The 23875-nt window shown below is 45.6% G+C and overlaps 1 protein-coding gene across 3 annotated transcripts in view; it reads right to left on the reverse strand.

The window, feature by feature from the left end:
• LOC140186269 (inactive phospholipid phosphatase 7) overlaps window positions 1-23875 on the reverse strand; it is a 47581-nt gene that overhangs the window by 1561 nt on the left and 22145 nt on the right. The gene's annotated exons all lie outside the window — the stretch shown is intronic.

Raw genomic sequence — 23875 nt, forward strand, 5'->3', positions numbered from 1 at the left:
AGCTGTGCCAAATCAGATAACCCTGCAAAAAGACAAACAGAATTAGTCAAAAAGGCATTTGAAATAGCTTTAGGGTGACTTAGACCCAGAGAAAAAATACTATATATAACTTGCAGTTTCCAACAGGACCATGCTCAATGCAGCTGACTGTCCGCTGGACGAGCATTGGAGAGGAGGGCAACCTCCCCAGGATAACAGCTTGTATTACGTGTACCATGGCGAGGCAACAGGGGAAAGGGAGACAGTGAGGTAAAACCACAAGCAAAATGCTGTGTGCTGGAGTTGGGGGTGGGGACAAACGGGCAACAATCCCAGGCGGACAAACAAAATGTGCTTGGCAGGAGTGACAGGAAGCCCCTTCCCGCACATGAAAGGTGAAACATTGCTCCTCAAGCCTTCAAATATACTATAATGAAATAGTTTAAGGCAGTACCTTCCATACTGCCCAACCACTCGGCCCATCAAACATCTCATGCTACACCTTTGTGTGATTTCACTTTGGCCTTGTTGAACTCACAGGACTGAAATGGAAGTAAAGTCATCCATGACCTCAACTCAATAGCTGGCTGCAGTGTGGCTCTAGATGCTGGCAATGTGCCGAAGGGTCTTCTCGGTGAGGGCTAAGGGGTACACACATCACATAGCCCCCAAGGTGGTCTATGGTCTCACCTTCATCCGAAACTAAGCGGGTTCTGCAACCTTCCAGTTCATTGTAGATAAGTATAAAGCAATGCCAAACTTCTATAAAGAGCCCAAGTCCTCTCCTCTATAGCTACCCTACACATGCCTTTTTGTCATCTGTTTATCTCCCACCCCAAGACTAAAATGCAAATCTATACCAGGCCTCCTGGGGACTCATTCGAAAAAGACCAAAGCAGTTTTCACTAGTGTCCCAGCCAATGCTTATTCACCATCTAACTAAATTATCCCCATTGTGGGTTCTAGCTATGAGCAAATCACTGCCTGTATGTTCTTCAACAGTGATGACACTTCGTAAATATAATCATTGGATGTAAGCAGTTGTAGAAATGCTGAGCTTAGAAATGTGGCACCTTTTTACTGCTACTTTAGGATTGACGTTGCCAAAGTGTCTTTTTGCAGTTTTTTCCCCTTTCTCCTCCCTCACACGTCTTTTGTTTTTCTACTTCCATTTAGCCTCTTAGATACCAAGAGAATTAAGGAAGACAAGGTAAATGCAGGAATGTAGAGCTTAGCTAGAAATTCAGATGGAATTCTCATTCTGACATGTTGGTCCATGGCCTCCTCTTGTGCCCAGATGAGGCCACCCTCAGGGTGGAGGAGCAATGCCTTATATTCCAACTGGGTAACCTCCAGTCCGATGGCATGAATTATCAATTTTCCCTTCCAGTAAAAAAAATCCCTCCCTCCTCCCCTACTCCCCACTTTGGCCTCTTAACCCTTCTCAGCTGCCTATCACCTCCCCTGGGGTATCTTCACCTTCCCTTTCTCCCATGGTCCACCCTCTTCTCCTATCAGATTCCTTTCTCACCAGCCCTTTATCTTTCCTATTCACCTGTCTTCACCTATCACCTTCTAGCAATCCTCCTTCCACCCCGCCCCCCCAACCCCCAGCTTTTTATTCTGGCGTCTTTCCCCTTGCTTTCCAGTCCCGAAGAAAGGTCTCGGCCCAAAATGTCAACTGTTTATTCATTACCACAGATGCTGCCAGACACGCTGGGTTCCTCCAGCATTTTGTGCAAGTTGCTCTGGATTTCCAGCATCTGAATTTCTTGTGTTCGGATGGAATCTGTTTGAATGGTAGGAAGAGTGCACAGCTGGTTTGAAAACTTAAAGAGTTTAACTGGTGTGAAGGATTAAATAGCCTGGTGCCAACACCTGCATTGGATGTGAATAATTGCCAATGCAAAAGAATCAGTTACTAACTTGAGATGTGCAAATGAATATTATTTCATTAATTTTGTTTTGTTTATTTTTACAGTAATAACTAATTTACAAAACTTGTAGCATAAGTCCTTACTTTACAATTCAAACATATTGATATTTGATCAATGGGTAAAGCAGCTAATAACTTCAACTGTCTGGTGAACCGACACATTTATCTTCAGCTAACAGTACAGCTAAATATTATTCAGAAGTTCAAAGTACATCTATGTCACCATATACAACCAAGATTCATTTTCCTATGGACGTACTCAACTAATCCATACAATAGTAACTATAACAATGAAAAATCAGCCAGCGTGCAGAAGACAACAAACTGTGCAAATGCAAATATAAATAAATAGCAATAAATAACGAGAACCTGAGATAATGAGACAGAGAGTCCTTAGAGTGAGATCATTGATTGTAGGAACATTTCAATGATGGCGCAAGTGACTGAATAAACGGGTATTTCAAGAGCCTGATGGGTGAGGGGTAGTAACTATTCTTGAACCTGGGGGTGTGAGCCCTGAGGTTCTTGTACCTTCTATCTGATGGCAGCAGCAAGAAAAGAGCATGGGCTGGGTGGTGGGGGTCTTTGATGACGGATGCTGTTTTCCTGTCTTACAACCATGCCATTGTTCTGTGCTGGATCTTTGAGAGATTTAAACAATATCCCACTTTCCCTACCTTTCCCCAAAATCCCGCAAACCTTTCCCTTCCAAGTAATATCCATTTCCCATTTTAAAGTTATTCCTTCATCTGCCTTCCCACCCTTACAATGCAATCCAGGTAACTCTTTAATTTAAGTTCAAGTTTATTGTCATCTGATTTGTACATATATACAACCAAATGAAACAATGTTCCTCCAGACCACAGTGCACCCACAGAACATGTACCACACACAGCACATAAAACAATACATTATCATAAATAAGTTAATAAAATATAATTTAAAAATGCATGTAGTAAAGCACAGTACAGTATACAGCTCGCTGTCCTAGAGATGAGACCTGAGGGGTGGCAGGGTATTCATTAGTTTCACAGCCTGAGGGAAGAAACTGTTACTCATTCTGACAGTCCTAGTCCTGATGCTCCTGTACTTCCTTCCTGACGGTCGTGGGTTAAGGAGATGTGGAATAGGTGGTGGGATCCTCAACAAAGCTTTGGGACCTTCGTCTACAATGTTCACAGTAAATGTCACTAACAGAGGGTAGGGATACTCCAGTGACCCTCCCGGTGGTTTTTGCTGTCCTCTGTAGGGTTTGGTGTTCGAACGCTTTGCAGCTTCCACACGCAATGATGCAGCCAGACAAGGCACTCTCCATAGTACTCCTGTAGAAAGTTGCCAGAATGGGGGGCGGGGAGCCTTGCACGAACCAATCTCCTCAGAAAGCATGGGCTCCGCTGTACCTTCCTAATTAATGATGAGGCATTGTGGGTCCAGGTTAGATCGTCTGTTACGTGCACACCAAGGAACTTCGTGCTCTTCACTCTCTCCGCGGCAGAGCCATTGATCTGCAATGAACAGTGGTTGACCTGTACCTTCTTGAAGTCCACAATCATCTCTTTTGTCTTGCCCACGTTGAGACTCAGGTTGTTGTTCTCACACCATTCGACAAGCCTCTTTACCTCCTCTCTGTTTGCCGACTCATTATTGTCGCTGATGAGGCCAACTACTGTTATATCGTCAGTGAAAATTATGACACAGTTTGAGCTGGGTTTGGCAGTGGAATCATGAGTCAGCAGCATGAACAGCATTGGGCTGAGCACACAGCCCTGGGGGCCACCTGTGCTCAGCGTGATGGAGCTTGAGATGTTGCTGCCAACTCAGACTCGCTGGGGTCTTTCCATCAAGAAGTCCAAGATCCAGTTACAGAGAGGGGTGTTGAGTTCCAACAAAGACAGTTTACCCACCAGCCTCTGAGAATGATCGTATTAAGTACCGAGCTGATGTCGTTGAACAACATCCTGGCGTATGAGGCATTGTTTTTCCAGGTGGGACAGGATGGAGTGGAGGGCCAAGGCTATGGCATCAACAGTGGGCCAGTTTGGACAGTAGGTGAACTGGAAAGGGTCCAATGTAGCTGGAAGGTGGGATTTTATACAATCCATTACCAGCTGCTCAAAGCACTTCATGATTGTTGAGGTCAGTGCCACTGGGCAGTAATCATTTAGGCCAGTTACCATTGCTCTCTTGGGTACCAGAATGATGGTGTCTGCCTTGCAGGCTGCTGTAGACTGCTTCAGAGCGATATTAAAGATGTCCATTAAGACTTCTGTTACCTGCGCCCCACAATCCCTCAGCACCTGACCAGGTGCATTGTCCAGCCCCGCAGCTTTGTATGGATTTATCCTGGCTGGGATTCCCCTCACTTCGGCTGCAGCCAAGGGGAGAGGGAGCTTTCCCCAACGTCACATCACTCATTGCGCCAAATTGTCCACGGAAGGAATTCAGCCCACCAGGAAGGGAGGTGTCGCTGTCATTGGCATGCAGGGTGGACGTATAATTGGTTATGGTATGTACACCTTGCCACATACACCATATGTCCCTGGTGTCACAAAGGTGTCTCTGGATTTTATGTGCGTCTTCACTCTGCCTTCCTGATGGAACGGGAGAGTATAGCTCTTGCTGACCTTAGAGTTGTCCTATACCCTAAACCAGCGGTCCCCAACCACCGGGCCGCGGACCGATACCAGGCCCCAAAGCATGTGCTACTGGGCCACGAGGAAATGATACAAAGTCAGCTGCACCTTTCCTCATTCCCTGTCACACACTGTTGAACTTGAACATAGGGTTGCCAACTGCCCCATATTTGCCGGGACATTCAGTATATTGGGCTAAATTGGTTTGTCTCATGCAGGACCGCCCTTGTCTCGTATTTCCCCCGCTAAGGTAGAGCGTTCCTATGAAACCTTTCGTGCCGAAATGGCGTAAAGCGAAGAAGCAATTACCATTAATTTATATGGGAAAAATTTTTGAGCGTTCCCAGACCCAAAAAAAACCTACCAAATCATACCAAATAACACATAAAACCTAAAATAACACTAACATATAGTAAAAGCAGGAATGATATGATAAATACACAGCCTATATAAAGTAGAAATAATGTATGTACAGTATAGTCGGGAAGATTAAGCCAAAACCGATTTGTGGAAGAAAAATCGGCATGTATGTGCATGCACACAGAGGTGCCCGCGCAAGGCTTCATGGTCATGGTAGTCTTTCTCGGGGTAAACACAAGTGTCCCGTATTTGACTGCTACTTTTGTCCCTTATTTGGGAGTGAGAAAGTTGGCAACCCTAACTGTAAAAGACATGTTGAGGTGAGCTTAACCCTACTTGAACTTTCCCCCGCCCCCTCCCCCCCCGGGCCGACCAAACCGCAAGAATATTGTCAAATTAAACCGGTCCGCGGTGCAAAAAAGGTTGGGAACCCCTGCCCTAAACTGAAGGCAGTGACCCGATCCGAAAGCAGTGCACAAAACTCTGCAGCGAGCTATGGTTTCTGATTTGCCCAGGTGCTGTAGAGTTTAACCACGGAAATGTCCTCAATGCATTTTCCTATGTAGTCAACCATCAAAACCCGTGGGAATAAAAGGATCCTTGTCTGGTTGGCTGCCAGTGACTACTGCTGTTCCATAGGGGTCGGTGTTCGGACTGTTTAACGAGGTTAATTCCTGGGATGGCGGGACTGTCATATGTTGAAAGATTGGAGCGACTGGGATTGTATACACTGGAATTTAGAAGGATGAGAGGGGATCTGATTGAAACATATAAGATTATTAAGGGATTGGACACGCTAGAGGCAGGAAACATGTTCCCGATGTTGGGGGAGTCCAGAATCAGAGGCCACAGTTTAAGAATAAGGGGTAGGCCATTTAGAACGGAGTTGAGGAAAAACTTTTTCACACAAAGGGTTGTGGTTCTGTGGAATGCTCTGCCTCAGAAGGCAGTGGAGGCCAATTCTCTGGATTCTTTCAAGAAAGAGTTAGATAGAGCTCTTAAAGATAGCGGAGTGAAGGGATATGGGGAGAAGGCAGGAAAAGGGTACTGATTGTGGATGATCAGCCATGATCACAGTGAATGGCAGTGCTGGCTCGAAGGACTGAATGGCCTACTCCTGCACCTATTGTCTATTGCTTCTTTTTATACTGTATGTCAATGATTTAGATGATGGAGTAGATGGCTTTCTTGCCAAGTTTGCAGATGACACAAAGATTGGTGGAGGGGCAGGTAGTGTTGAGGAAACAGCTAGGCTGTGGAAGGACTCAGACAGATTAGGAGAATGGGCAAGAAAGTGACAAATGAAATACAAATGTTGGAAAATGCATGGTCATGCACTTTGGTAGAAGAAATAAATGTGCAGACTATTTTCTAAATGGGGAGAAAATCCAAAAATCTGAGATGCAAAGGGACTTGGGAGTTCTTGTGCAGAACACCCTAAAGGTTAACTTCCTCAGAGGTGAGGAAGACAAATGCAATGTTAGCATTCATTTCAAGAGGTCTAGAACACAAGAGCAGGGATGTGATGCTGAGGCTTTATAAGGTACTGGTGAGGCCTCACCTTGAGTATTGTGAACAGCTTCGGGCTCCTCATCTAACAAAAGATGTGCTGGCATTGGAGAGGTTCCAGAGGCGGTTAACGAGGATGATTCCAGGAGTGAAAGGGTTATCATACAAGGAATTCTTGGTGACTCTGGGTCTGTACTCGCTGGAATTCAGAAGGATGAGAGGTGATCTCATTGAAACCTTTTGAATGTTGAAAGGGCTAGACAGATTAGATGTGGAAAGGATGTTTCCCATGATGGGGGAGTGTAGGACAGGAAGGCACACAGCCTCAGGATAGAGGGGCATTTAAACAAAGTTGCGGAGAAATTTCTTTAGCTACAGTGTGGTGAATTTGTGGAATTTGTTCCCATAGGCAACTGTAGAGGCCAGGTTGATGTGTGTACTTAAGGCAGAGACTGCTAGGTTCTTGATTGGACATGGCATCAGAGGTTACGGGGAGAAGGCTGGGGAGTGGGACTGAGGAGGGGAAAAAAGGATCAGCCATGATTAAATGGCGAAGCAACTCAATGGGCCAAATGGCCCAATTCTGCTCCTGTGTCTTATGGTGTTATACTCCTCAATGTTGACGTGATGATCGTGGGTAGCCTCCTCCCTGAGCTTACTCCAGTCTGTGCTTTTGAAACAATCCTGCAACACTGAGGTGGCACCTTCTGACCAGGTCCTGATCTTCCCCTAAACTCATTTGACTCGTGGTATGCAGGGATTAGGAAAATTGATACGTGGTCTGAGTATCCAAGAAGAGAGCGAAGGGGTGGGAGGGGGCAGCCTTGTAGGCTCCATGAACATTGGTATAAACCAGGCATAATATATTCTCTCCCCGAGCTGCAAAGTTGACCTTCCAGTAGAACTCTGGCAGAACTGTTTTTAAGTTGGCACGATTGAAGCATCAGCAACAATGAACACACCATCGGGGTGAACGTCTTCAACATCGCAGAATGGCACTACACAGCTCCTGCAGCGCTTCCCCAGCACAAGCATGGGGGGCAGCGGGGTGCAGTGTAAACAGCAGCGATCACAATGGCAGTGAACTCACTAAGCAGAAAGTCCTGCACTTCACCATTCTACCTGTGGCGTGCAGTGAGTCGTTATTATCGAGGCGTCCCAACATCAGTTCTTAATGACATAGACACACAGACCTACTCCGTGGTTCTTGCTGGAGGTCTCAGCCTTTATGTCTCCCCAAAAGGGGATTAGGCCTTCTAGCTGAATTGGAGACCTGAAGCCGTGTTTCTGTCAGGGCGAATGTGTAGCAGCCCCTCATCTCCTGCTGGTTCAGATGCAGGCACCGGTAATTCAGCTAATTTTCTGGTGATCAGACATTAATGAGCAGAATTGTCAGGAGCATGGGTCTGCAGGGACCCGCTTTAAGTCTCACTCGAATACTGACGCCCTTACCATGCTTCTACATCCTAACGCACCACTTCCAACAGCCACTTCCTCGAGTAGCTGTAGTAGGCAGCAGCATGGAGAGAGGGCCCACTCCACGATGTTAGACCGTTACTGTGCAACACCTTCATTATCCTGTGAGGTGGACTTTAGTGTTTATCATCGGCACTGTTTTTTGATCATAGTAAAGATGAACAGGATGAGAAATTTCACCACTGATTGGAGTCAGAGAGGCGACTGCAACCATGGGCACTGCCATCTTGTGATATTTTCCCCTGGTTCTTTTGCCAAATCTTATAAATTTATGTCATCTGACTACTGATCTTTTTGCCTTTGCTTGTCTCTACTAAATCTCACCTTAACCTTCCTTGCTCAAAGGAGAACACCGGTCTCTCCAGACAAATTAATTGCCTCATCCTGGATAAAACTCTGAATAAATCTCTTGACACTCTTCCTGAAGTGTAATAGCCAAATTTGGACACAGTCCTCCAGCAGGGGCTTAACTAATGGTTTTGTATGATTTATATTATGTCAACAAGGCATGTCGAATTTTGAGTTTGGCTGACTTTGGATAACAAAAATATGACTGGTAATTTTCACAGAACATACATTCCTTAGCTCAGATCTTGGCAGAAACATTAACCACCTTATCCTTCTTGGCACAGCAAATTTCCGGTATTTTACAAGACATTTTGAATGGAAACAGGCTGGAATCGTTTTACTGATCGGATTGAAACTATTTGACAAAAGAACCTTCACCAATGCATCTCCCTCCGACTAAAGTCAGTTCTTTTTTTAAACTCGTCCATTTCCTCAGCATAATTTTAAAATTTAAATTCTTCTTGCTGTACGTCTAAATGAACTCTCACAATCTCGGGGCATCTCAAACTGCGTTTCCAGCCAATTAAGTACTTCTGAAGTATTGCATCATAGGGAAACATGGCAGCCAATTTGCACAGCAAAATATCTCCCAAACAGCAATGAGATACATACATGACCAGATAGGTCATCTATTTTGGTGATGTTATGTGAGATTGAAATTGTTGGCCAATCACCAAATATCAAACTAATACTAAGTGAAAGATGAGATTTGCTGGCTATTAAGCTATATCGTGTTTTTTTAAATCATGCTAAAATGCTTAATACTTAGAGACATTTAGATTCTAACATGTATTTTAATCATAGATCAAGAAATCCCCCACAATACCAAATTATGTTCGTGAAGAATAGATAACAATGCTTTTCCCAAGATTGTCCACCACAGGAGATTACTGACCTCATACCTGGGCCTGTTGTAGAATAACTCATAAATATTGATTAGAAGGTAAATTGAAACCTCTGGTGGGATGGCGAGTTTAGGCATTTTCTACTCAGAAATCCTTTAATTCTATTTTGTTTAAGGAAGTACTGAAACAAACATCTTCTGCCCATTTCAATTTCTCTTCCTCCCCCCCAAAAAAAACTGCAGATGCAAGAAGTCTGAAATAAAAATAAAAAATACTGGAAATGCTGCAGGCAAGGCAGTGTCTGTGGAAAGGAGAAACAGTCAACATTTTCGGTGACAGGCCCCTCAGCAGAACTGGGGGAATAGAAACAGATTGTAACGTTTCAAATTGCGAAGTAAGTGGCAGTAAGGATGGACAGGACAAAGGGAACGTTTGTGATGAGTGAAGAAAGAATGAGTTGTCTGATCAGAAGTGTTAATGAGGTGATTCTTTTATTTTAATTTATTTTATTGAGATACAGTGCAGATTTGACCCTTCCGGCCTGTCAAGGCACACGGCATAGCAATTTCCCAATTGAACCCTAGCCTAGTCACAGGGCAATTTACAATGACCAATTAACCTAACAACCAGTACGTCTTTGGACAGTGCATTGTGTTTATAGTGGGGCCATGGGATATGCCTAAATAGTCAGGTTATGTTAATGGAGAGAGAAAATCTGAGCCAATATTTCAGATGGATGACTGCCAACAGAAATGGCTCATTCTAACAGTGTCAGAAAGGGCAGGCTACTTAAAATTGTGAAATGCGATATGGAGTCTAGAAGGCTGCAAGTGTACAATTGAAAGTGAGGGGTCATTTTTCAGGCTTGGGAGGCTATGAGCTGTCAGGTCAGTGGGAATGTGACAGAAAGTTAAAGTAGCAGAAACCTCAGGGTCACTCCAGTGGAATGAATGCAGGTGTTTCACAATCTGATCACCCAATCTACGTTCGGTGAAGGGAAAACAAAGACAGATCAGAGGCACCCGTGTGGAAATTCTCGCTATCAAGGTGAATGTAATGGAGAACGATGAACTGGGGGAATGGAATTGAGTCCTCACAACAAGTATGGTTGGAGAAAATGTAGCCAAGGGAGCGTGGGGGTCTAAGATGACAGCGGGCGTCTGTGGCTGTCTGTTGCCTGAGATCAGCGGTTCCCAATCTTACCGAGGGGTTTGTGGAGCCCAGGCTGGAGACCCCTGCCTGAGATGGAGATGGGCAAGGTGAAAGTGAAAGCAGGACGGAAACTGGCAGCAAATAGTGACATTGTTGAGTTCTATATGAATGCAGAAGCAACCAAGTGCAGCCACTGATGTAGAGGTCAAGGTGTTAAGGGACAGAGCCAGTGAAGGACTGAAACAGACTGTTCCACGCACCCAACAAACAGACTTCAGGAATGAACTCATGTGAGTTCCCACAGACACACCTTTCCCCTAGACAACGAGAGAGGAGTTGCTTAATGGGGGGAGAAATTGGCTCAGGTGTATGAGTACACTGGTGCAGAGCCTCATTTCAAGGAAGCAGCAAATGTAAGGGAAATGCCGACAGTAAGATAGGGTGAGCTGGTGAGTTGAGACAGGTCGAGAGCAGGGCATTAACTGCGGTTCTCAGGTGTGATGAGAACAGTGCCTCACTGAAACACTGAATAGTTTGAGTTTTCCCGTCACCCTGGGTGGGTCTGAACTGTGAAGGTGGTACTTGAGTTGGAATTCAAGGAGGATAAGCTAGAACCAAAGACATTTGCTAATGCAAGAGACGAGGTTGTAGAAGCCAGTTTCGGTCAATATCTTATTCAAGACTAGAGAGGACACAGAGCACTGAAGGTGAACGAGGCAAAAGAGGCAGATGGAAATCCCATCAGAGAGCGGAGGAGAACTTCTTCGAGGTCGGCAGTGAATCCGACAGTAAATGAAATAAAAGCAGAAAATGCTGGAAAGATTCAGCAGGCTAGGCAGCATCTACAGAAACAGGCACAGAGTTAAACATGCATCAGAATTTGGAAAGAGAGATAAGAGAGTAGTTTTAAATCGCAGAGAAGGTGATGGGAGGGATGAATAGGTCAAACAGAACTTGAAAAAGTGAGGCCAGGACTGCCATGGAGATAAATGATTTGGTCAAAGGGTTAACAGAGGTAGAAGTTATTTATGCTTCTTTTGCTTTACTATTAGTAGACTGAGGCACATTCCAGGAGGCTAGATTATGCCAATGGAGAGAGACAACCTCAGCCACCCTTCAGTAGAAGTGGTCAGTTCTAATACACACAAAGAAAATGAAATACCCAAAGTTGGAGAACTTGTTATTGAGACTGAGAGGCTGCAACATGCCCAGTTGGAAGATGAGATATTGTTCCATGAATTTGTATTGGTTCTTGTTGTGGCAGTACAGGATGCCACAGACAGATAGCTCAGATAGGACAATTCCTTTCCTCCCACAGATACTGCCTGACCCACTGAGTTCCTCTAGCAGATAGGTTGTCACACCTACAGTGTTTTGTGTCTTCATTGTACTACCCTGGTGCAAAGTTTCCGCAAGGTATGCTGACTTTCTTTGAGACTATCTCTCGTTGCTTCTCCTCTAATGCTGCCTGGCTTTTCAAACGGCTTCTAACCAAGACATTCATCATCTGACACCCTCCTCAGTCCACCATTAACGTGGAGTCCTTTCTCACCACTCCACTACTTGGCTTTCTACAGGCCATCTTGCCTCTCCCGCTCAGTCCTATTCCAGGGTATCAACCCGAAAAAAAGATCAACAGTTCTGTCCTCCCACAGATGATGCTCAACTTGCTGAGATCCTCTGGCAGTTTGCTTGCTGCTTCAGATTCCAGCCTCTTGTGTTTCTGGAGTCAGAGTGGGACGGAGAATTAATCCGGGAGGCAACAGAGAGGTCGGGATTGCTCTCATGGACTGAATGCTAGTGCTCTACAAAGCAGTCACCCAACCTGTCTGATTTCACCAAAACTGAGGAGACGTCATTGTGAGCAGCAGGTGCAGTCTATGTAATTGGAAGAAGTGGAAGTGAATCTGTGCCTTTGTTGTACTTGCTCCAAAGATGAGACTTTCCAAAGAGGAACCTCTGAAGTTCACCAGGGCTTTTCCTCGAATGGTGCCAGCAGAGCATTTGACCACATCTTTTCCATTTCCCACTCTCACGCTCTCTCTGCCTGTGCTCCTGGAGCGAGTTCCTCTGGGTCCTCGCCTTACATCTAATTTCACATTTAATTCCTGTTGGTTCCAACAAGATTCCACCCCCTGACATGTTTCCCTCCCCTCACCATTAAGCATCTTACGACAGTACAGCATCGGACAGCCCAGTCAGCCCATGATGTGCTGATCCTGACTGCGAATTTACAGTAAATGTCCAATCCCTGTGTGTCTCCATAGGCACAGGAATATGAAGGGAATGGAGGGCTACCTAAAAGCCTCCTCAGCTTCAGACTGCCTGCTTTCGTAACTACCCCTATTAACCACCGGAGTGGCATGATAGCAGAGCGGTTAGGGGAATGGTTTACAGCGCCAGTGGCCCGGATTCAACTCCCGCCACTGTCTGTCAGGAGCTTATATGTTTGCCGTGTGGCTTTCTTCCCACCTTCTAAAGATGCACGGTTTAGGGTTAGTGAGTTGTTGGCCTGTTATGTTGTTGCCAGAGGTGGGCCTCCTCTCTAGTTCATCCTTGGACAGTGTTGGCTGTTGACACAAGCGTGCAATTTCACCAACTGTTTTGATGTACATGTAACAAATAAAACTAATCTTTAATGTAACACGCTGTAAGGTTTCACTGCTAATGTATTGGCTTCTCTGTAGCAGCAATGTTTGGGTTATGACTAGAGATAACGGGGCATGTTAGCCAATGAGTGGGTGTTGTTCTTGCTTGTGTGTCTGGGAGCCAGGATTTTGCGTTCTTTTGCCGGGGAGAGATAAGCAGAGAAGATGCGAATGGAGAGGGTTGGTAGAAGACGAAACACGTGTAGGTGCTTCCATTACTGTGAGAATGACCTCGGTTGGAGTTGAAGGACCAGATCTCATACCGGGTCACGTCACCCCCAGACCGACCTCATCTTCTCCACCTGAGCCATGTCTCCCTTTTTGACTGCTGCCCAAATGGTATTAATGCCCGGATCATCTCGCTGAGCAGCTGCCACTTCCCCAGAACTCAATTCTGGGTCACGTCACCCCCAGACCGACCTCGGCACTGCCAGCTAATTTGTCTTCAGAGCAGTCAGGTTACAGTAAGCTTGGGGAATGGCGTCATCAGAAGCTCCCAATTGATCCACCGCTCAATCCTGCCCCTCCTTTCCCTCTGCCCGGCCAAACTTAAGAAATCTCATTTGGGTGAACGCTACACGATGTGTCCCCTGATACAAATCAGTACCATAAAATAGCAAACAGAACACAATATGCAATTAAATGTTTGAGCTTTATAATTCCTAATTTAACTAGATGGTTAGTAAAGAAACAAAAAAAGAAAAAGGGCCCATTCTCATGAAACAGTCTAATTTGCAACATTGGAGCTCACTAATAAGGCCGTTCATCCACCATCGGCCTCCTCCAAGCGTCACTGACCTTCGGACCCTCGATCCGAGTCCACTCCGTCCGACAGTCTACCAACTCTCTCCATTCGCGTCTTCTCTCATCATCTCTCCCCGGCAAAAGACCGTGAAATCCTGGCTCCCAGACACAGAAGTAAGAACAACATCCGCTCATATGCCTGCCTCTTCGTTGGTTATGTGGAACAGTCTGTGCTCCAGATATATTCTGGTACTGCTCCCCAGCTTTTCCTTCGGTACACTGACGACTACATTGGTGCTGCTTCCTGCACCCATGCTGAGCTCATCAATTTCATCGACCTTACTTCAAACTTCCACCCAGCCCTCAAATTCACTTGGTCTATTTCTGACACTTCTCTCCCCCTTCTCGATGTCTGGGTCTCCATCTCTGGAGACAGACTGTCCACTGACATCTTCTACAAGCCCACTGACACTCATAACTACCTCAACTATACCTCTTCCCACCCCGCCACATGTAAAAATGCCATTCCCTATTCCCAGTTCCTCCGTCTCCGCTGCATCTGCTCCCAGGATGAGGCTTTCCGTTCCAGGACATCTCAAATGTCCTCTTTCTTTAAGGATCGTGGTTTCCCTTCTACGGTGATCAATGATGTCCTCACCCGCATCTCCTCCATTTCCCGCACTTCGGCCCTCACCCCATCCTCCCGCCACCACAACAGGGACAGAGTTCCCCTTGTCCCCACCTACCACCCCACCACCCTCCGAATCCAGCACATTATCCTCCGCAACTTCCACCACCTTCAACAGGACCCCACCACTAAGCTCATCTTTCCCTCTCCACCCCTCTCTGCTTTCCGCAGGGATTGGTCCCTCCGTGACTCCCTTATCCACACGTCCCTCCCCACTGATCTCCCACCCGGCACATATCCCTGTAAGCGTAAGTGCCACACCTGTCCCTACACCTCCTCTCTTGCCAACATTCACGGCCCCAAACAGTCCTTCCAGGTGAGGCAACACTTCACTTGTGAGTCTGTTGGGGTCATCTATTGCATTCGGTGCTCCCGGTGCGGCCTCTTCTACATCGGTGAAACCCGACGCAGATTAGGGGACTGCTTCGTCGAACACCTCCGCTCTGTCCACCACAACAGACAGGGTCTCCTGGTGGCCACCCACTTCAACTCTGCTTCCCATTCCCATTCAGATATGTCCATACATGGCCTCCTCCACTGCCATGATGAGGCTAAACTCAGATTGGAGGAGCAACACCTCATATACCGTCTAGGTAGTCTCCAGCCCCTTGGTATGAACATAGAATTCTCCATCTTCTGGTAATTCCCTCCCCCTCCCTTCCCCTATCCCTATTTCACTCTGCCCCCTCCCACAGCTGCCTATCACCTCCCTCATGGTTCTGCCTCCTTCTACGACCCATTGTGTTTTCCCCTATTCCTTCTTCACCTTTCCTGCCTATCACCTCCCTGCTTCCCCTCCCCCACCCCTTTATCTTTCCCCTTACTGGTTTTTCACCTGGAACCTACCAGCCTTCTCCTTCCCACCCTCCCCCCACCTTCTTTATAGGGCCTCTGCCCCTTCCCTCTACAGTCCTGACGAAGAGTTCTGGCCTGAAACGTCGACTCATCGTTTCCACGGATGCTGCCCGACCTGCTGAGTTCCTCCAGCGTGTTGTGAGTGTTGCTATACCCCATTATCTCTAGTCATAACCCATACATTGCTGCTACAGAGAAACCATTACCTTAGTAGTGGAACATTACAAGGAAGCCATTACATTAGCAGTGAAACCTTACAGCCTGTTACATTAATTTTTTAACTCATTCCAGAGCGTATCAGGCTCTGTGAAAAAAAAATATGCCCCTCACATCGCCCTTAAACATCCCCCCTCAACCTTAAAAGCATGGCCACTGGTGTTTGACACTTCTATCCTGGGGAAAAGATCATGCCTGTCCACCTTATCTATGCCTAAATACCTCTATCAGGTCTCCTGTCGGCCTCTGACACTCTAGGGAGGATAACCCAGGTTTGTCCAACCTTTCCCTAATGCCATTTTGAAGGGATCTCTCTCTCCCCCTTCACAACTTGCCGGTCCACTTTTCCACCCCCAACAATTTCTCCATCTTTGAAGCCACAGCAGATGAGATGCCTGAAGTTCCACCTTTTCCCTTTTGCACCAGTGTAATGCAAGACTTTTTAATGAGGTGCAGCAATGCAAGAACTCGTGCAATGAATGGGTCTGTATTGTGTGGTGTAGAGGCAAAGAAGGGCCATGGATTGTACAGAGATAATTAAAAGTGGCAGAAAAATCAGTAGGATGGTTATACAGAACCTACAGAGTGCTTTCCTTGACTAACCAAGACACTGAACATGAAGGCAAGAAGTTTATTATACAACAACAATATTTAGCCCACATTGTTCTGAGCACTACAATGCAGAAAAGATGAAATTGACAAGAGATTACATGACTGGAAATTACTGTTGGTAAGTTTGGATAGGCTGCTGTTGTTTTCTTTGGATCAGAGGGGAGACTTAACTGAGGTGTGCAAAATTACAAAAGGCCCAATAAATAGGGAGGAATTATCTACCTTGGCCGAGGGGTAAAGATAAAGCAAGGGACAAACTCATAGAAAGATATGAGGAAAGATGAGGATTTTAACCAAGGGATGTTAAGGTCTGGAGATCATTATCCGAAATCTTGGTGGAAGCAGAAATTTAATCGTTATTAAAAAGGATGTGAACATGTGCTTACATAGCCCTGACAAGAGGGACTACAGACTAAGGGATGGTAAGTAGCCCTTTTTCAACGGGCCTACACATGATAGACCAAGTGTCACAAAATTTCTATGATTCCCTGTGGATCAATGTCAAATATTTTCTAAACACATTTCTGTGAAGTGCCTTGGAACTTTTAACTCTGATAAAAGCATTATATAAATACAAGCTGTTGCTGTTGAAATCGGGAAGTGTATCAACACTCCTGGTATATTTAGGGCCTGTTCCACACTTTTATTCTCTGCCAAATCGATAACTCAGCTTAATTAAATGCACTTCATCTATTTTCTTAATTGACCGTAAATACACCACCTCCAAATTTAAACATCACCCACACACTCTGATCTAAGTCAAATTAGCTCCTCGTCAACTCTACATATTTCTTACACAACAATATCTTCTTATAGTTTATCTATCCATCTATATCTACTTACTTATTTAGAGATACAGAACTGTCACAAGTCCTTCTGGCTCAATGGGTCCACGTCTCCCAATTACACCTATGTGACCAATCAGTCTCACAGCCCGTACAACTTTGGGATGTGGGAGAACTCCAGGGCACCTAGGGGAAATGCACCCGGTCATGGGGAGAGAGTACAAACTCCTTACCGACAGTGGCAGAATTGAAACAGAGGTGCTTGCACTGTAATATAGAAACATAGAAAATAGGTGCAGGAGTAGGCCATTCGGCCCTTCGAGCCTGCACCGCCATTCAGTATGATCATGGCTGATCATCCAACTCAGAACCCTGTACCAGCCTTCCCTCCATACCCCCTGATCCCTTTAGCCACAAGGGCCATATCTAACTCCCTCTTAAGTATAGCCAATGAACTGGCCTCAACTGTTTCCTGTGGCAGAGAATTCCACAGATTCACCACTCCCTGTGTGAAGAAGTTTTTCCTAATCTCGGTCCTAAAAACTTCCCCTTTATCCTAAAACTGTGACCCCTCGTTCTGGACTTCCCCAACATCGGGAACAATCTTCCTGCATCTAGCCTGTCCAATCCCTTTAGGATTTTATACGTTTCAATCATATCCCCCCCTCAACCTTCTAAATTCCAACGAGTATAAGCCTAGTTCATCCAGTCTTTCATCATATGAAAGGCCTGCCATCCCAGGAATCAATCTGGTGAACAACACACATCAAAGTTGCTGGTGAACGCAGCAGGCCAGGCAGCATCTGTAGGAAGAGGTGCAGTCGACATTTCAGGCCGAGACCCTTCGTCAGGACTAACTGAAGGAAGAGTGAGTAAGGGATTTGAAAGTTGGAGGGGGAGGGGGAGATCCAAAATGATAGGAGAAGACAGGAGGGGGAGGGATAGAGCCAAGAGCTGGACAGGTCATAGGCAAAAGGGGATATATCATGGGACAGGAGGTCCGGGAAGAAAGACCGGGGGGGGGGGGGACCCAGAGGATGGACAAGAGGTATATTCAGAGGGACAGAGGGAGAAAAAGGAGAGTGAGAGAAAGAACGTGTGCATAAAAATAAGTAACAGATGGGGTACGAGGGGGAGGTGGGGCCTTAGCGGAAGTTAGAGAAGTCGATGCTCATGCCATCAGGTTGGAGGCTACCCAGACGGAATTATAAGGTGTTGTTCCTCCAACCTGAGTGTGGCTTCATCTTTACAGTAGAGGAGGCCGTGGATAGACATGTCAGAATGGGAATAGGATGTGGAATTAAAATGTGTGGCCACTGGGAGATCCTGCTTTCTCTGGCGGACAGAGTGTAGATGTTCAGCAAAGCGGTCTCCCAGTCTGCGTCGGGTCTCGCCAATATATAAAAGGCCACATCGGGAGCACCGGACGCAGTATATCACCCCAGTCGACTCACAGGTGAAGTGTTGCCTCACCTGGAAGGACCGTTTGGGGCCCTGAATGGTGGTAAGGGAGGAAGCGTAAGGGCATGTGTAGCACTTGTTCCGCTTAAATCTGGTGAACCTTCTTTGTACTCCCTCTATGGCAAGGATGTCTTTCCTCAGATTAGGGGACCAAAACTGCACACAATACTCCAGGTGTGGTCTCACCAAGGCCTTGTACAACTGCAGTAGTATCTTCCTGCTCCTGTACTTGAATCCTCTTGCTGTGAATGCCAGCATACCATTCGCCTTTTTCACCCACTGCATGCCCACTTTCAATGACTGGTGTATAATGACACCCAGGTCTATAGTGCTATGCTTGGCATTATCAAACCCTGTATCTACCCAAAGGAGATACATTCAAAGGCAAAAGCCCACACTATGCTAGTCTATCTCACCAGTGAACTTGGGTTGTTTAAAAATCACTACCTGGATTCATAAGTATGCATATTTGCCTAAACGACAGGGAATGAGAAAGCAATGCAGCAAGTATGACGCAAGCAGAAGGTAGTGAAAGAGAGAAATAGTGTCATTTGTTTGTGTATACATGAGAGAAGTGACTTTGAGAGAGAAATGTCTGTGTCCAATAGAGGCACGGGAAGCCACCTTCTCAAGCTCTGACCACACAGAACTGAGCCATGAGTAATGCAAGGTGGTTGAAGATCTTTCTGCTGACTACAGTGCAGCTCCAGCACCAGGAGCAGGCTGAGCTTGGACAGAACCTTGTCACAGTTGATGCATGAGGGTGATGGTTCCCTTTCATGCGATTCTAACAAGGCTATAGCTGGAACCATGGAATTTTATACGCAGCAAGTCACAGAGCCAAGTACAACTCAGCTGACAAGCTGAAGCTTCCAGGAACTGTATTTTGCTGTAGAGGCACAGGTCAGCCATGTCAGCCGATTCAGATTTAACTGGTAATGTTAATTATGAGATTTATAAGCCAATTAAATAACATGCCAAGCACTGTGATTAGCAACATACTAATATCTTGTATTACATATTTGCAAATTTTATGTGTGGGGTATATTTTTGGAAAAAATTAGCACAGGAGAGTGAGAAAAACCACACTGTTATAAATGTGAGGGAAGAAAAATAGATGTACAAAATGGAAAAGTGTGAAAGGTTTGTTAATTGTGAAAACTCGGAAGGTTGTGATGGTATGCATGAGGCAGGAAGGAGTGGTGTGTGAGAGGGAACAAGTGGATAAGAAAACAGGAACAGAATTTTAAGACTGTATTGTTCCAGAGACAGGATATGTGAGATATGGATCTGTGTGTGAAGAGGTAAACATAAGAAACATAAGAAATAGGAGCAGGAGTCGGCCATCTGGCCCGTCAAGCCTGCTCCGCCATTCAATAAGAAGCTGGCTGATCTCCACCAACCTGCCTTTTCCCCATAACCCTTATTTCCCCTACTATGCAGAAATCTATCCAGCCTTGTCTTAAATACATCTACGGAGGTAGCCTCCACTGCTTCATTGGGAAGAGAATTCCACAGATTCACCACTCTCTGGGAAAAGCAGTTCCTCCTCATCTCCATCCTAACCCGAATCTCGAGGCTATGTCCCCTAGTTCTAGTGGGTGTTTGAGCATGAGGGGGAAGTGTGGGTCTGTGGTGTGTCGGGGAGGCACGTAGGCTGTGTGCGTCAGAAAGACGACAGAATCAGTGGAAGCATTCATTTACAACAGGGCTGCTCTGATGCAGGCCCTGAGCACGAGAGATGTGCAGCCTATTAGTGAGAGGTCGAGATATTGTATGTATCAGTGAGTGAGAGACTCAAGTGTGTAGGCAAATAGAAGAGAATGAGGGCATGTGTTTAGAAGTTTGGCATCAAGGGCGCCAGGCTTTGGGAAAGCAGTAACAGGGGAGTAAGGTTCCAGCAGCTGATCTGCGTTGGCTGCAGAAAACCCCTTTTTCCACATTCAGTTTGTGGGCGGGGGACGATCGTCACCCTAAAATAACTGAAGCAAGCTCTTGCAGGTCGCTAAACAGCAGCCCCCAGGGTCTGGGAGCTGGACGGGGTGGCGACGGAGCGGAGAGAGCAGCTTGCAGACGCGGCCTGCCTCTGGTCAGAGCCAGGGATGGGCAGCAAGAGCCACAAATGTCAGTTAAACCCCGCTCCTCGCAGTCCACATCTGCAGCTGACCCACACATCAACTACTGCTGCCTCCAGGACCAGCCCCTGCGTCTCAGACAGACCCAGGAGGAGGCAAGGGAGAGTGCCAACCTGCTCCCACCTGTAATGGATCAGCATTCCTAATGCTGCCCATTAATGGTAAACCAAATGAATATTTAATATCACAGCTAATTTCGTACAGACAGATTAGTCAACAAATTGCGGAAGATTGCAAATTCCTACTCGCTCAGGGATTCATACAGTGAAGTTGGAAAAGAAACAGCCCGAGCCTACTCTATTGTTCGCGGGGATGACAGCCGATCAGTCTCTCAACTCCATTTAGTCTCTGCCCCCCCCCCACCTCCCTATAACATTGATACATTTGTCTGGACCAGAGTGCAGTCTCAGCACTCACAATGTGAGCTTTGACATTTTCAGTAAAATAGAAAATGCTGAAACACCAGCAGGTCAGGTAGCATCTGTAGAAAGAGAAACAGAGTTAATGTTTCAGGTGATAGAGTCACACAATATGGAGCCTTCAGCCCACCAAGTTTCCTCCAAGCAACAACAGGACCATAAAACCATAAGGCAAAGGTTCAGAATTAGGCTATTCAGCCCATCAAGTCTGCTCTGCCTTTTAAACGTGGCTGATTTGTTTCCCCTCTCAATCCCATTCTTCTGCCTTCTCCCCATAACCTTTGACGCCCTGACTAATCACGAACCTAACAACCTGTGTTTGAAATATACCCAGTCACCTGGCTACTGGAGCCATCTGTAGCAATGAGTTCCACAGATTCACCACCCTCTGGCTAAAGTGATGTCCTTCTGAGGCGGTTCCCCTTAGTCCAACACTCTCCCACTACTGGAAACATCCTCGTAATGTCCACTCTACCTAGCCCTTTCAATGTTCAGGTGGTTTCAGTGAGATCCCCCAGTGAGTACAGGGCCTAGAGCCATCAAGTGCTCCTCATATGTTAACCCTTATACTTCTGGGATCATTCTCATAAACCTCCTTTGGACCCTTACCAATTCTGGCACATCCTTTGTTACATACAGGGCACAAAACTGCTCAAAATACTCCAAATGCAACTTAAATAATGCATTATAAAGCCTCAACATTACACCTTTGCTTTTACAGCTTATTCTAATAAATGAACACTAACATTACATTTGTCTTCCTTACCACCAACTCAACCTGCAAGTTAACCCTTAGGGAATCCTACACTAGCACTACCACTCCTAAGTCCCTTTGCACCTCCAAATTCAGAATTCGCTCCCCGTTTAGAGTACACACCTGTATCAATCCCATTTTATCCTCCACATTCCCATTGCCTCCCTCAATATTCTCACTCATCTATACTCAAGGGGTAATTTACAATAGCCAAATTAACCCTCCAAACCCCATGTCTTTGGTATGTGGGAGGTATTCCATGTGCTGAAGAGGGAATATGTGAACTCCAATCAGACAGCATCGGAGGTTAGGACTGAACCTGTTTGCTGGGGTTACAAGGCAGCAGCTCGATTAGATCTTTTTCTATTTTTGGTTCGTCTGCCATCCTTTCAAATCTTCAGTTGACATTTTCAACTTGTCCCAAGCCTCAACAGCGATCTCAGACAAAGGTGTTGCAAATTTTCATTTATCTTTGTGCTGAAAAAGGGCTTCTAACATCACCTTGAATAATCTGACATTAACTTTGAGGTTAATTTCTCCCTAAATACCCCTCAACTCCATCAATCATGTTAACTTCTATAGTATGATCACAATTTAGCTTCCGACACCTCGAGGAGAAAAGGTAAATGATCCTTCTAAGTTAATAATTTAGCCGATATGTCATTCTGCATCCACTGTTTATGGGCAGTGCAGATGAAGGCAGTTCTTTGCAAATACCGCAATCAGTTTCACAGGCTTCAGCCATGAATACTGATGAAATCATTAAGAGTTTGACTAGTGCAGTACTATTACGCTGGAAAATGACTCAATGTGTAATAAGGCATAAATATTTATAGAGCCAAGGGAGATTTTTGGTGAAGCAGGAGGAAGGTTCGAAAGGAGAAGGAAGTGACAGCATGCCAAGAGAGAACTGTGGATCAGGAAGCGTGACAGTGAAAGCTGGTGGGTCAAAGGGGACGAGGCACAATGCTGGATTGTCAGAGAGCTCCAAGGGTGTTAAGTAGGAGAGAAGGAAGTTAAAATGCAGGTTTTCAAAGTTCAAATTAAATTTATTATCAAAGTACATATATGTCACCATATACTACTCTGAGATTCATTTTGTCAGCATTCACAGTAAGTACAAAGAAACATAATAGAATTAATGAAAACCACACACAACAAAGACAGACTAACAACCAATGTGCAAAAGAAGATAGAGGGATAGACAGACAATGAATTGTAGAGTCCTTGAAGTGAGTCCATAGGTTGTGGAATCAGTTCAGTGTCGGGGTTTATGAAGTTAAGTGAGTGACTCTGAATGATTTGGTGGGGACATACCCATCCGTGATCGACTTTATAAAGTCTGTCACAACTGTGGCGTATTCACTCAGATCCTCTGATGAGTTCTTGAACATGCCCCAGTGCACCGACTCTAAGCAATCCCGTAGCCGCCCCTCAGCCTCCTGTGACCACCTTTTTGTTGCCCTTGCCTCTGAAGCCAATGTAGGTCAGTTATCTAATGAACGAATCATTTAAGAACAGAAGTTGGCTTTAAATGTCACAAACATAACATATGAAAAAGAAAATACTTTCACACAAACGTTCCACCCACAAATAGCGTGCAAAACAGCGAGGTTTCAGCTGCAACATGAGATGGAAACTTTTCACCAGAAAAAACAAATGGCCCAAACATCACTCAACAGAGATCTGATGTTCAGATAGACTGGATATTACTTTCAAACCTGCATTTCAAATCAACTCCTACTCTGAAGTTGCTGGGACACTAAAGACATGAGAGACGATCATAAGATGATCATGAGATTAAAGTGCAAACACCCACAGAGAGAGCCCACAACTTCAGTCAAAGGTCGTGTGGAGAAATTGAACACTCCAGATCACTCTTTGCTTTCAATTGCATCAACAGCAGTCAGGGTTCAAAGCTGTGGTCTGATATCCTGATAAACATGCTAGCATTTACACATCATAAGGTCGCATCATATTTACTGAGGTAATGCTCCTCAGCACTTATTCCACTATCTTTTATAAATCTACCAGTTCCTGCGGTTAACTTGACTGGCAGAACCAGTCCTCACCCTCAACAATTTTTCTTCCGGTTCCTCTCACTTTCTCCAGACTCGAGGGGTAACCATGGGTACCTGTATGGGCTCCAGCTATGCCTGTCTTTTGGCTGGCTATGTAGAACGGTCCGTGTTCCAAGCCTTCCCCACTAATATGCCCCAACTTTTTCTCCATGACATTGACGACTGCATTGGTGCTGCTTCATGCACCAATGCTGAGCCTGTCAATTTCATTAAGTTGCCTGGAAATTCCACCCTGCCCT

The sequence above is a fragment of the Mobula birostris genome, chromosome 22, assembly GCF_030028105.1.
Source record: "Mobula birostris isolate sMobBir1 chromosome 22, sMobBir1.hap1, whole genome shotgun sequence".
Classification (NCBI taxonomy): Eukaryota; Metazoa; Chordata; class Chondrichthyes; order Myliobatiformes; family Myliobatidae; genus Mobula; species Mobula birostris.